We start from the raw sequence: 12284 nt of genomic DNA on the forward strand, positions 1-12284 counted from the left end.
CACATCTATGTGGTGTGCAAAGTCCCGTGGGCCCAGGTCTACAGGGCACGGGTCGTAGAGCATCTTGAGGTATGCGCTGAAATCAATCCTCTAGCGTGGCATGGCGGCGACGGTGCGGTCTCCACTCCACCCCTCTTGCGGTCGTGGGACTTCATGGCGTCAAGGCGTGAGCGCCTCAAGCCTTCTTGGCGAGGTGGGCGATCGTCACGTTCCCTGCACGAGGAGCGACCCTCTCCTCCATGGTCCTTCTCATAGTGGATACGGGCAGCTTCTTCTGTGTTGGCAATCTTGTTCACCTACGCCATAAACTCTCCTGAGGTCTTGGGCAAGTTCTCGTAGAGGCGCTATAATTTGGACTTGTCGTTGAGTTCGGTGAGGAAGTAATTAATGATCTTTGACTCGAAGCAGTTGGAGACGGTGTTGCGGTTCTCGAATTAGCGGTCGATGTAGGAGCACAGGCTTTCGTCTTTGCCCTGCTTGACCTGGGCGAGATCCCAGGCGATACTCAGGCTGCGGCTACTTCCCTGGTAATGCTGCTTGAACAGCTTGCAGAGGGTGTCCTAGTTGTAAATGGTGTGGGCGTCAAGGCCCTAGAGCCGTTCCAATGCCACCTTGCCCATGAAGAACGGGAAGTAGGCGCACATGATGTCATGGTCGCCGTTGACAGCGCAGATGGCCGTGCTGCACGTGCGGAGCCATGTAGTCGGGTCCGTCTTGCTGTCGTACTTCTCGATGTCATTGGGTTTGAAGTTGGCGGGGCACCGAATGGCATGAACTCGGGCGGTAAATGCAGGGAAGCCGTCGCAGTCGTTTAGGTTCTCGGGCGCTCTGTGGCCGGAGTCGGCGGTGTGCTCATCGACGTCGATGACAGGCGGCTGTTGCAGGCGGTGTCCTCCGCGGTTTGCGCCGGGTGTTCCGTAGCGGCAATCGTAGGCGCGTCGGCGGTCAACCTTGTCTTGCTCCTGGCGGCATCTCTGGCGCTCTTTGCGGTCGACGTCAGGTTCATCGTAGTTGCGACGATTGTACTCGGCGTGGCGGCGAAGTTTGTCCTCGTCACATTGGCGGTGGAGGTTGTTGAGTCTTCCTCTCGCATCACGGTTGCGGAGGTGTTGCCGAAGTTCGTCTTGATCTAAGCCGTTCGGTGCTCGATTTCCTACCATGGAGTTAGTTGACTGAGCACGGGAGCCAGATGGAGCTCTGGAATAGTCTTGCGCAGCGGTGGTGATCCTGGCGCTTATGCAACTGACTTCTGGACTTTTGCCGTGTGCTCCCAAGTCTTCATGACCTGCGACGAGGTTGGCCGTTGGCGGAGGGAGTTTTGTAGATTGGTATTCCCCCGATCTCTTGGACGAAGTCGTTGTTGAGGACCCATCCGCGGGGTAGTCGGCGTTCTCGTCGTTGTTGCTTCTCAACATTGCGAGCAAGGAGTCGTTCTGCTGTTCGTCGGTCTCGCCAGCAACGGTGTGCTCGTCTTCCAAGACTTGGGAGTCGAAGGCCTCCCGGTTCGTCTTGTGGATCCTCTTGTTTGGCGGCAAGGTCCTTGCGACCTTGGGGAACAGAGGTTGTACTTGTGCGGAAGTGGCCAGGTTGTCGGAGTCCGAGTCGATCTGCATGGATTCCGATGCAGAGCCAATCTGCGGAGAAGTCGGGGATCGGGTCCTCCGACGTCCGCGGGGTTCTTTGGGGGTCGGCGTAGAGTTGGCCGAGTTGTTGCCTCTAGCGCGGAGTAGATCCGATATGGCATCATCATGGCATCAAAATGTGACAACTGCTGCGTCTTGATGGACGGAGGCGGCATTGCGCAGCCCGACCGTTATGGGAGGCAGCGGTACAGGAGGTGTAGGAGTCCTGTTGAGGAAGGCTGCGGCGATGGCGATGGCGATGGTGTCGGCAATGTGGTCGGTGACATTGTCCATTGCGTGCATGTATTCCTCCTGGTGTGCGGCCCACTGAGCTTTGCATGCGGCTAGGGTTTCAGGAGTGTAGCCGGAGGCGTCAAAGTCTGGTGTTGGGACAGCGAAGCGGGCTCGAGTGGATCAGCGGTCCTCTTCGCGATCATAAGGGAGCGGGGCGTCCGGCATGCGGGACACGTCGGAGCTGGGTTGCTGCGGGGCTTGCATTCTACAGTGACGAAGTGGTCGTGGTCCGACGAGCAACGACGATCTTGGAGGTATCGCCAACTTCGGCGGTACATGCATCGCGGTCATGGTGGACCTCGTCATCGTCACTGGCGGTGAAGACCATGCAGTCGAGCAGCAACATGGCGCCCCTGGCGAAGGACACCTCCATGGTAGCCGGCATCATGACTCCGAAGAACTTGGCCATCGATCTTCTGGTGATCTAGACGATCCACCTACCTAGCGCACTAAGTGTCGGATGTTTGGACCAGGCATTCCACATAGGGTATGTCGGTTTTTAACCGCCAAGCTTTCCGAGAGATACCTCAGAGGAGATTGATTATAGGCAGAGACTCGCCAAGATCAGAACGCGATGGTGCAAAGAACACAAAAATTTAGACATATTCAGGCCACCAGAGCGTAATACCCTACGTCCTGTGTGGTGCTTTCTATTGCCTTAGGGATTGATGATGTTTTGGAGGGGTCCCTGCCCGCCCTTATATAGTCTGGGGGACAGAGTTACATGGAAAGTTCTAGCTGACTACTAGCAGAATCCTACTCCAACATGGACGGGTAGTTTCCTTATATGTCGACTAGTTCTACGCCTAACAGGGGCGGAGCTAGGCATGTTTATTGTTGTCAGTTGACAATGATGATTTTGTGTAAAATCAAAGAAAATTACTGTTATGAACTGTTTATCTATGGAGCTGACACCGGTGTGCAAAGGAGGTGACACCGGTGGCTCCAATGGCTAGCTTCGCCCCTGATGCCTAATCAGGTAGTTACAAGAGAGAGGTAAGGTACGTTTCATGCTCAAATGGGTTAAGCTTGCGGTGGGAAACTCATGGTGATGCTGGATTGGACCAGGTGCTTTGATGCATCCGAATCGGTGGAGGCATCGCTGGCTGTGTGATGCGCTCGGCCGAGGCGCGCTTGGCGGAGTCGTTGATGGCCGCATGCAGCCACCGCGCGCTCCACGAAGTCGCAAACTGCACCCCCTCAATGGCGTCGGAGGCCGCGGCGTTCTGCGAAGGGTTGGGCACGGGCGCCGCTCGTTCGCCACCGACGGGGAGCAATCCACCGAGGCCATGGATAGGGAGCGGAATGGGGAGGGGAGGTTGGAGAAAGGGCGAGGGGGAAAGCAAAGGGTGGAAAGAAGTCGTGACGGTGCCACGGGGGCGGCGCATGGCGGGGAAGCGTGGTAAGGGTACGCGGGCGGCTACATGCGGTGGGGGTGAAAAAAATGTGTTTATAGGTTGAAACATCTCTTACCTTATGGTTTCAAGTTTACTTTTCGTTCCACCTTCCATGACTCTAACAAGTGGGTCTAGCGTGAGGAGTATGGCTGGCCTGATGTGGGTGAAAAAAAATTTCAATTATTTTTTATTTTTACTAGTGGATTGCGCGCGCGTTGCGCGCGCATAATTCCTTTGTAATCTTACTGGTAATTATTATGGTAGTAGTAGATGTTTTGAAGTGCAGAGAAATTAAAAATAGTATGTAAATTTTATAAGATCTGATAGGAAAATGGATAAAGGAAGGTCAGAGTTAAAGTTTTATAAATTTCTATATTTTTTCCAGGTGTAACCTAATAAGATCGTAACGGGTCAGTTCGTACAAAACAGCCCAGATAGCATATGTAGCCTAAGTATTAAAGAGGACTCACACTCAAGTAGGAAATGTAACCCAAATGTTAAGGAGTACAGAGATATTGTAAGCAGTTTGGGGAGCGCAAGAAGTATTTGAAATCGTCAAAGAGTTAAATTATTGCCATCATTTTTGTCAGACCCGGGGCAGTCCCAAGCCAAATATGACATCTATTTTTTGCTTTAGAAAGCACAGTAACTGTATGAAACAGGATAGTTAACAGCATATTGGAAATAGGATGTCTTTATACTGAAACAGGTCTGAAATCCTAAGGACATTAGTTGTTTCAAAATACGCAAACATTAACACAAGGTTTCTCACTGAAGTAGTGATCGTCCAAGATCTAACACGACACAAATAATTTATATTAGGGAATTTAACATTGATAGGAACTACTGGCTTCAACAGCATACGGTTATTCTGATTACTATCGCCTACAAATTAACAGGAAATATGTGAATCGATAGAGATGGCAATGCTGGATCTGCATGTAAATTACAGTGGCATTAAACAGTGAGGAAAATCTGGAAAAGACGCAAGACCACATGATACGTGACTGGAGTAAATTGCAGAACACATGCTTGTTAGAGGTAATCTAAGAGAGGGGAAAGATAAAAACTGTTTAGAAAGCCAAGCAAACATATAGTTCAGCTGAAATATCAGATCTGAGAATATTAATAGAAGGTTTCTTAGTTTTCCTTTTGAATTAGGAATTGCAACTTTGTCGAACTGTGTGTACTTGGTTGCTGATTTCGAATTGTGAGCGAAGATGCTAGCTTCTCAGTGTTGCATGCCGAGTTCACACTGGAGGAGAGGAGTTCTTGAGGAGGTAAAAGCTATAGCCTGCAAAGCCGACTGCTCATAAGCCACAGCAAAAGAGGTAGTAACAGTACTAAAAAAAATAACGATGGCGAGGTATAACAAGCTCTAGTTGAGGTAATGCCAATTCAACTCCGCACAATATATCGCCGTCAGATCCAATCTCGGTTATCAGAGAGGTATATGGCAGGCAGTAATGTCTAGACAAGATAGCAAGAAAAATCTATGGAGCTCCCACCGGATGGAATCATATTGTATACACGCAGGCAGCGATCTAAGATAGTTACTGGACAAATTAAAACACACGTGTACCAAGAAAATCATCAATTTGTTGTACCAATAATATGCAATATAGTATTTAAGAGGACAAATAGCTCTATAAATATTTTTTTAGCTCGATGTAAGGACAGCATTGTCGAAATCATAATTCTGAAATTAACAACTATTAAGCATTTAGAGTGATGTACCTGAATATTTAAACTGGAGCCAAGTCACAAACGAGATAAGAATACTTCAGCAGCTGGAACCTACCAGAAATTCATAGGAAAAAAAAACTAATTAGTAACCACCAAGTATTGAGGGACAAAACTAAATAGATGGCACAGAAACAGTTATAATAGATGGCACAGAAACAGTTATATTACCCGTAATAATTGTTTATCCATGAAAATATGGTAATATAAAAGTCAACACTACATATACAATCTTATCCACAAGAAGCATTTAGAGTGATGTCCCTGATTAATTATAGTAGATCCAAATCACTAAGGAGATGAGAATACTTTAGCAGTTGGAACCTACCAGAATTTCAGGTAAAAACTAATTAGTAACCACCAAGTATTGAGGAACAAAACTGATAGTTAACACAGATACAGTTATATCATCCATATTAATTGTGTAGTCATAAAAATGTGGTAATATAAAAGGCATCACTACATATACAATCTTATCCACAAGACCACCTGGCATTTATAAGCCTAATCAGGTTAACCTCGTCAATCCAGTCAATAAAAAAGTCATAGTTTTCGAGAAAGGGGAAAGAAAGTGGCTGTAGCTTTCGAGAAAGGAGGAGAAGGGGAAACAATACTTTTATGTTAGTTAAGGCAAAATAAACTTTTTTCTTAAAAAAATTTGCACTATCATATAGGCATGTAGGCGGGCCCTTTAATTGTTGAGTTCACGGTCCATTTAGCATGGGTGTTTCCTGATTCTCTCTTTCCCAAACTTTCTTCTCTTTTTTATTCAACTACTATTGTTCTACTTTTTCTTTCTCGTTTTGTTTTCCTTTACCTTTTTCTATTCTATAATCCTCCCACAGATGTTTTCTTCTTTGGATGTAGTCTTCCCTTTACTATAATTCGTGGCATTAATATGTATTTCTGTTATTGTTGCTTTTTTATTCCTTGGTGCTTACAACAATTTATCTGGAACATCATCCCTATTGCTCTAAACGTTTTTTATATTTTATCACAACTCTTTCTGGGATTTTATTAGATGTAGTATGGTCCGCCACCAAATTTCAGATTTTTTTTAAATAAATTGGGTATTATTAAAAGTATAAAACTATTAATTATTTAAGAAAAAATATTTTAAAGAATAAAAGCATCACCATTTAATTCATATTTGCGTATGATCACAGCATGTATCCATGTGTACTCATATATATATAACTTCTTCTCTCCTGCAATATAAAAATATTATTTACCACACGTGAAATGGTAATGAAGACATGAAGTGAAGGCCATACTAGATTAGTGAATGACGCGCGCCACCGCGCGCGTTCCTGTTTGGCCTGTATAAATGTGGTTTTATTGTGTGTAGCACAATAGGATTTAGTTGATAGTGAATAGTAAAAGTTCTTTCGTAAGCAAAAGAGAAAGTGAGATATGCGCTCATCTTGCAGATTTTGTACCCGTGTGTTTTTTTTCCTATAGAACTATTTGATATATATTGATGGGCAGATTCTGTTTCATCCAATGGTCTTATAATTTCTAGAATACGCATGCACACTGGAAAAGTATTTGGGCCAGCGGAAGCATCTGGCAAGAGTAGCGGTTTTATTACAATTTAAATAATCTTCATTTTAAGTAGCTCAGGAACTACTGGGGACAAAGAGGATGGATGAGCTAAACAGCTAGAGTGTGTAGGTGGAGTTGACCATGTCAGATAGCAGAATTTGGTAGCTTGAATTTGATAGCCAGATATCTGAACTACGTCGAATCGAAAAATATGCAAAAGTTAAATCGCGGGGCACAACTCATAGATTTAAAATGTAGATCTAACTGCTTTGGTATTTTTTTTGTTTCAGTTAACTCACCTTGGTACAGATGAGATTCAACCGAAGCGTGTTGACAAAGCTCTAAACCAGCGCTGAAATGCATAGCACTGGAAACATTAGTGAATGTATACAAACTAAACATACAAAGCTTTAGTTTAGAAGAGGAACAAACCAGTAAACCCGAGAACAAGAATGTCTGCGCTCCGCCGCCGCCACCTGTGTGCGCGGGCCTGCGTGCCGCCGCCCCTGTTGCCTGCCCTGGCTCTTTGTCTTGCGGGGAGTGGAGCAGGGTGGCGGTGAGCATAAAGCGTCCGCCAACCGCCGACTGCTTGAGGGAGTCGAGTTGCGAGGCGCATTGGGCTCAATGGCGTCAAGAAACCCCATCTGCGGACACCGATGTTGGGGGCATCGAGCGTGGTGACGGCGGCGTAGATCTAGGCACTGGAACCCAAGCGCCGCTGGATGCGGCGATGACTGCGCAGTGAGCTGGTACCGGAGTTGGCCGCCGCCGAGGACTCCGCGTTGCCGCCGTAGTCGGGCCGGGCCAACGGCCTCGATCTCACGCCAGTGCTGAATGAGTGATGGCGACCGAAGCTCGGCCTTCGAGCTGCAGACCAAGACAGGAGCAGAAGGTGGGAGAGAGTAAAAGAGGCCGTCTGCAATTTCTCCCCTAGCAGCAGGAAGTTTCTTGGCAGCTGCCTTTTATTAACTTCCGTGGTTTTGAAACAATAGTATATAGTATGAAGAGGACGCAGAGCAAAAGGAAGAGAGAAGGGAAGAGAAGTTTCGTGGAAAGGCATGCTGTGTGAAACGAGACTCGGCGGGCAGGCGCTGTGATGTGAAAAGACGAGGCGGTGGTGGGCGTCCGCTGCAGTGTGAAAGCAAGAAAATCGAGGCAGCAGCCGCTGTGCGGTGAAAAAGCTGCGCGGACGCTGGGAATCGATCTTCACCATCAGATAGAAATCGTAGGGGCGGTAAGTTTTTTTACTGACGTGGATACGCTCAAAGCCCACGGAGCCGAGGGGGAATAATATATAGAAATTTATATATATAAACAAGATACATACCGAGAATCTAGCTAGGGAAATAAAGTCTGACGACAAAAATCTACGAAGGCAAGTTTGTTCTCCATCCTTCCCCCAATCCGCCGCCGCCCACCTCACCTCTTCGCAGTAAACGTCTCTAAACCCCCTGATCTCTTCTTGTAAACCAAAACCAATTCAGATGAGCTTTTTCATTCTTGGCTGCAGGAGGGATGCCTTCTGCATCCAGGAAGACGACGTCGAGATGCACAACGGAGGCGGCGCGGGGCACGCACTTGTTCGAGATCGTGGGGTACAGCCTGAAGAGGGGCTTCGGCGTCGGCAAGTTCGTCCGGTCAAGCATCTTCAGCGTCGGCGGCTACGACTGGGCAATCCGATTCTACCCCGATGGACTGGACAAGTCTAGCAAAGAGTACGTCTCCATCTTTCTGGAGCTCATGAGCCAGAACGCCTAGGTGCGGGCGTCCTATAGCCTCAGATTGATCCACCAAAACTCCCAGATGATTGGCTTGGAGTGGAGTCGACAATCACCAAGACTGTTCAAGTATTCGGACAGTGCCACTCGATTTGGACCGCGGAAATCAAGGTTTGTGTTAAGAACTGAGCTCGAGTAGGAGTATGTTGGTGATGATTGTCTGGCAATTGAATGTGACCTCGTCGTCGCCATGGAGGCACAATTGTCTGACATCAGGGTGGGTGTTGACAGCCAAATTTGGCACCTGCCGAGGTCGACCGGTCTGGTCTGTACAGTCCGAGTAGAATTAGGTTCTTTGTAAAGAGTCCTCATGTAATCCTACTCGTGAAGGGGTATGTCTTCACCGGCCTAAAAATATAAAGGCTAAGGCCGATTGAGGTAAGAAATTCCCAATCGAATCAATACAAAAATCGCATTACTTTTTATCTCTCAAACCCTAGCCTTTTCCAACCCTAGATTGCTTTCTTCCTTCGTCTCAACGGCGTTTGAAGACGTTCTGAGTGGTCTGCCGACCTCAGAGCAACCCTACGTTCATGAGCTCCGACGGGGTCCCTCCCGAGCTCGCTGTTCTAGGTCTTCGCGAGCTCCCTGCTTGTACCGGTCAGACCGGTCGAACCAGTCCGCCCAGGGTTTTTGCTGTGTTGATCGTTTTGACAATCGTTGCGCGTTCTAGTGCATTCAAGTGTCTTGGAGCGATTCTGCGTCAACATACTTTTTGGCGACTCCGCTGGGGAACAGATTAATCTGGTTTTTAAAACCGATCTAATCTAACTTCTCCGGAAAGATGGGTACTCATGGTGAAATTCACAACGACAACGTCATCAAGGCGACCATGGAGGGACTCACTGAAGGCGAGCGCAGGGCCTACCTCATCGCTGAAGAGCACCTGAAAGAGCAGTTCCTTCAAGGATTCAAGAAGGAGCGAGGAGGCCTATTCAAGAGGGTCGGGGAGTTCGTGATGCCATCATTCAAGCTGAACCAAGACAAGGTCGAGGTACTTCCTAATGATCCCTCTGAATTAGTCAAGCAATTCTCTCTTATGGTAGATTCGAAAATATCCGCCGCGCAAGTAGCTGCAGGAGAGAGTTTTGCCGGGCTCAATGATCAAATTGAGGCACTTAAAAAGGTCAAAAGTGTCGAGGGTGGCACTTATATTCCAGAAGCGAATTCGGCTGGCACATCTGCTACCCAGGATCAATTCTTTGGGATGCTGCCGAACTCGTTTCCAGGGCAAACACCGTTGTCATCTACTGTCCACGCGCCACCGGTCCCACCGGTCTCTTCGACCGGTCAGACCGGTGAGGGCGGTCAGACCGGTTACATGATCGGTCAGACCGGTCCAATGGGACAGTGTCCAGTGCCCTCTGCACTGCACGCTTCTATTCCCGGTTCGGCCGTCCCTAGCCGAACCAATGAGATAGTGATGCATGCCGGACCTCATACTACATCACAACAGGGATCTGGACCTCACCGAGGGCCGATTCCTAACATAAACATGACTTACATCGGTCCTACCACGCAACGTGTTTCGTCCTCTTCGCATGCATCGGCCAGCGGTACTTATCAGGCCGATTTCAACAGGTTTAAAGAGGATTTGGCCGGTGTGCTTAAATCTAAACTTGGGATTGATATGGGTGGGTCGCGTTTATATCAAAAGCCGTATCCTCCAGAGTTTGATTTCGTTTCATATCCTGCTGGTTGGCGCATTCCCGAGTTTGTGAAATTTAATGGTGAAGATTCTCGTACGACTTGGGAGCATGTTAGCCAATATGTCTTGCAATTGGAAGAAGTGGGTCTTAACGATGCTTTGTGCGTTTGCTTATTTTCTTTATCATTGACCGGGACCGCTTTCTCTTGGTTTTCCTCACTTGCGCCGGGATCGATTTTAAATTGGAATCAATTAGAGCGCAAATTTCATGATCACTTCTTTATTGTGGAAGCCGAAGTTAGATTGCTAGACTTAACATCGGTTAGACAAAACCGAGATGAATCGGTTTTGGATTATTTCCAGAGGTTTAAAGCTTTGAAAAACCGTTGTTTCAATTCGTCTCTTTCGGAAAAAGATTTGGCGGATTTGGCATTTAATGGCTTGCGTTCTTATTTGAAAGAGAAACTTGAAGGTTTTGATTTCATTACGGTTAATTATTTGCAAATGCGAGCTGTTGGTGTCGAATTTAAGTATAAAAATTCTAAAGATTCCTTTAAGCCTCATCGGTCTAACACGCATGTTGTTGAGAATGATTCCGACTGTTCGAACGATGAGGAAAAGGGAGTGTACGACGCTGAATTTGTTTGGCCGTCAAAGGACAAACCTTTTATGTGTCCTTCGCTTAAGCCGGTTCAAAAGAATCGGCAAAATGAGATGAAATTTACTTTTGATGTTTCCAAGTGCGATAGGATTTTTGATGAATTACTTAAACATGGAAACATTCATTTGTCTCATGCTATACCATCACCAGAAGAACTAAAAAGGCATGCGTATTGTAAGTGGCATAATTCTTTCTCACATGCTACTAATGATTGTAATGTTTTCCGTCGACAGATCCAATCGGCTGTAGATGAAAGACGATTGGTGCTTTCTGAGATGCAAGTAGACAAGACTCCCTTCCCTGTTCATACTTTGGAACTGAATAATCCAAAGGTTCTCCTTCGTCCGGAGCAAGCCGAAGGGGCTCAAGGGAAGAATATGGTGATTGGAGATCCAAGGTCGATAAATGCAAATGATAAGATTCAGGCCCGAGAAGTCGCTGTTGAGAAGACTCCTGATGGGAAGCCGACTTTGAGGAGTTTTGTTAATGCTCCTAAGTCCGTTGGGCAAGCAAATTCCTTCAGTCAGCCTGCTGTCCAGGCGTAACTGGTCAGACCGGTAGCATCAACCGGTCAGACCGGTCAGACCGAGTATAACGACCGGTCAGACCGGCCCAGGGAGCAGCTCCGAACTTTCAAGCCGAAACGTCCGGAAGAGGGTACTTGGAAAACAAATGTGCCAAAACTGTAGGGTAGGTGTACAAATCAGGAACCTACCTTTGGGCAGTTATTGAACAAGTACACTAAGGCCGTTCAACAAGATCGGCCATTAAAAAAGAGACCTCATTCACCACCGCGTCGGAGCAATGCTTTGCCTCCAAGGAGGGAATTCATCAGGCGCAGGAGTAATTATCCTTAGTTTCCTCCACAGAAGGTATATGCTACTATGCCTTGGTCCCCACCGGCGTCAAATGCAGTTAATCCGGTGTGGGAACATGAGGGAATTTGGCTCCAGTGCTTTCCAGTGCCATATCCACCACCATATCAGAGGGAGGAAAGATCAAGGACACCAGTACATGACCGATTGGGAGCACACCAATCTGGTCCAGCTCAGCAGGCGTCACCGGTCAGACCGGTCCCCTATGACCGGTCAGATCGGTCTCGGCAGAGACCGGCGCGATTTGTTTCTCCGCAGGTTGAATACCGCGTGAAGGAAAAGAAGTTAGAGGTGCAATCAGAAGCTACTCCAGAGAAGGCTAAAGCCGATACTGTTGTTCAGATCGGCGAGATTAAAGTGGTTGTGCAAGATAAGGGTAAGGAGCCGATGGTGATTGATAAATCAGCTACTTCTTCTGCTCCTCCTGTCCAGAAACCTTTTACTGCTAACAATCATGAGGCCGGTGGCAGCAAAATGGCAGACAAATACCATCAACCTCATTGGTGTCCCGAGGGATTGACGCATACCCAGAAGAGGAAGCTCAAACGTCTTCGCGATAAGAAAAAGAGGGAGCAGGAGGCAGAGAAGGCGAGGGATGAGTAATTCAACAAATACAGACCCATGATCCCTCAAAGCAAGGTGTGGCAGGTCAAGACAGTTGACCAGCCAGCAGAAGGACTGGTTGAACCAACTCCAGCGACCGGTCAGACCGGTGCTTCTG

The 12284-nt window shown here is 47.4% G+C and overlaps 2 long non-coding RNA genes across 4 annotated transcripts; both read right to left on the minus strand.

The window, feature by feature from the left end:
- Positions 1–3482: 3482 nt before the first annotated feature.
- LOC120674697 lies at positions 3483–5229 on the minus strand. Of its 2 annotated transcripts, none has more exons than XR_005675159.1 (3): positions 5051–5229; positions 4504–4607; positions 3483–3962 (listed from the first exon to the last, which is right to left on the minus strand). It is a non-coding gene; the product is annotated as an uncharacterized LOC120674697 (long non-coding RNA). The 2 variants fall into 2 exon arrangements; XR_005675162.1 differs by lacking the exon at positions 3483–3962 and adding an exon at positions 4067–4248.
- A 93-nt stretch (positions 5230–5322) lies between these two features.
- Positions 5323–7543, minus strand: LOC120674702. 2 transcript variants are annotated; one of them, XR_005675164.1, is made up of 3 exons: positions 7034–7543; positions 6901–6953; positions 5323–5380 (listed from the first exon to the last, which is right to left on the minus strand). It is a non-coding gene; the product is annotated as an uncharacterized LOC120674702 (long non-coding RNA). The 2 variants fall into 2 exon arrangements; XR_005675168.1 differs by lacking the exon at positions 5323–5380 and adding an exon at positions 6209–6264.
- Between the last annotated feature and the right edge of the window lie 4741 nt (positions 7544–12284).

This window comes from Panicum virgatum, chromosome 2K, assembly GCF_016808335.1.
Source record: "Panicum virgatum strain AP13 chromosome 2K, P.virgatum_v5, whole genome shotgun sequence".
In the NCBI taxonomy this organism is placed as follows: domain Eukaryota; kingdom Viridiplantae; phylum Streptophyta; class Magnoliopsida; order Poales; family Poaceae; genus Panicum; species Panicum virgatum.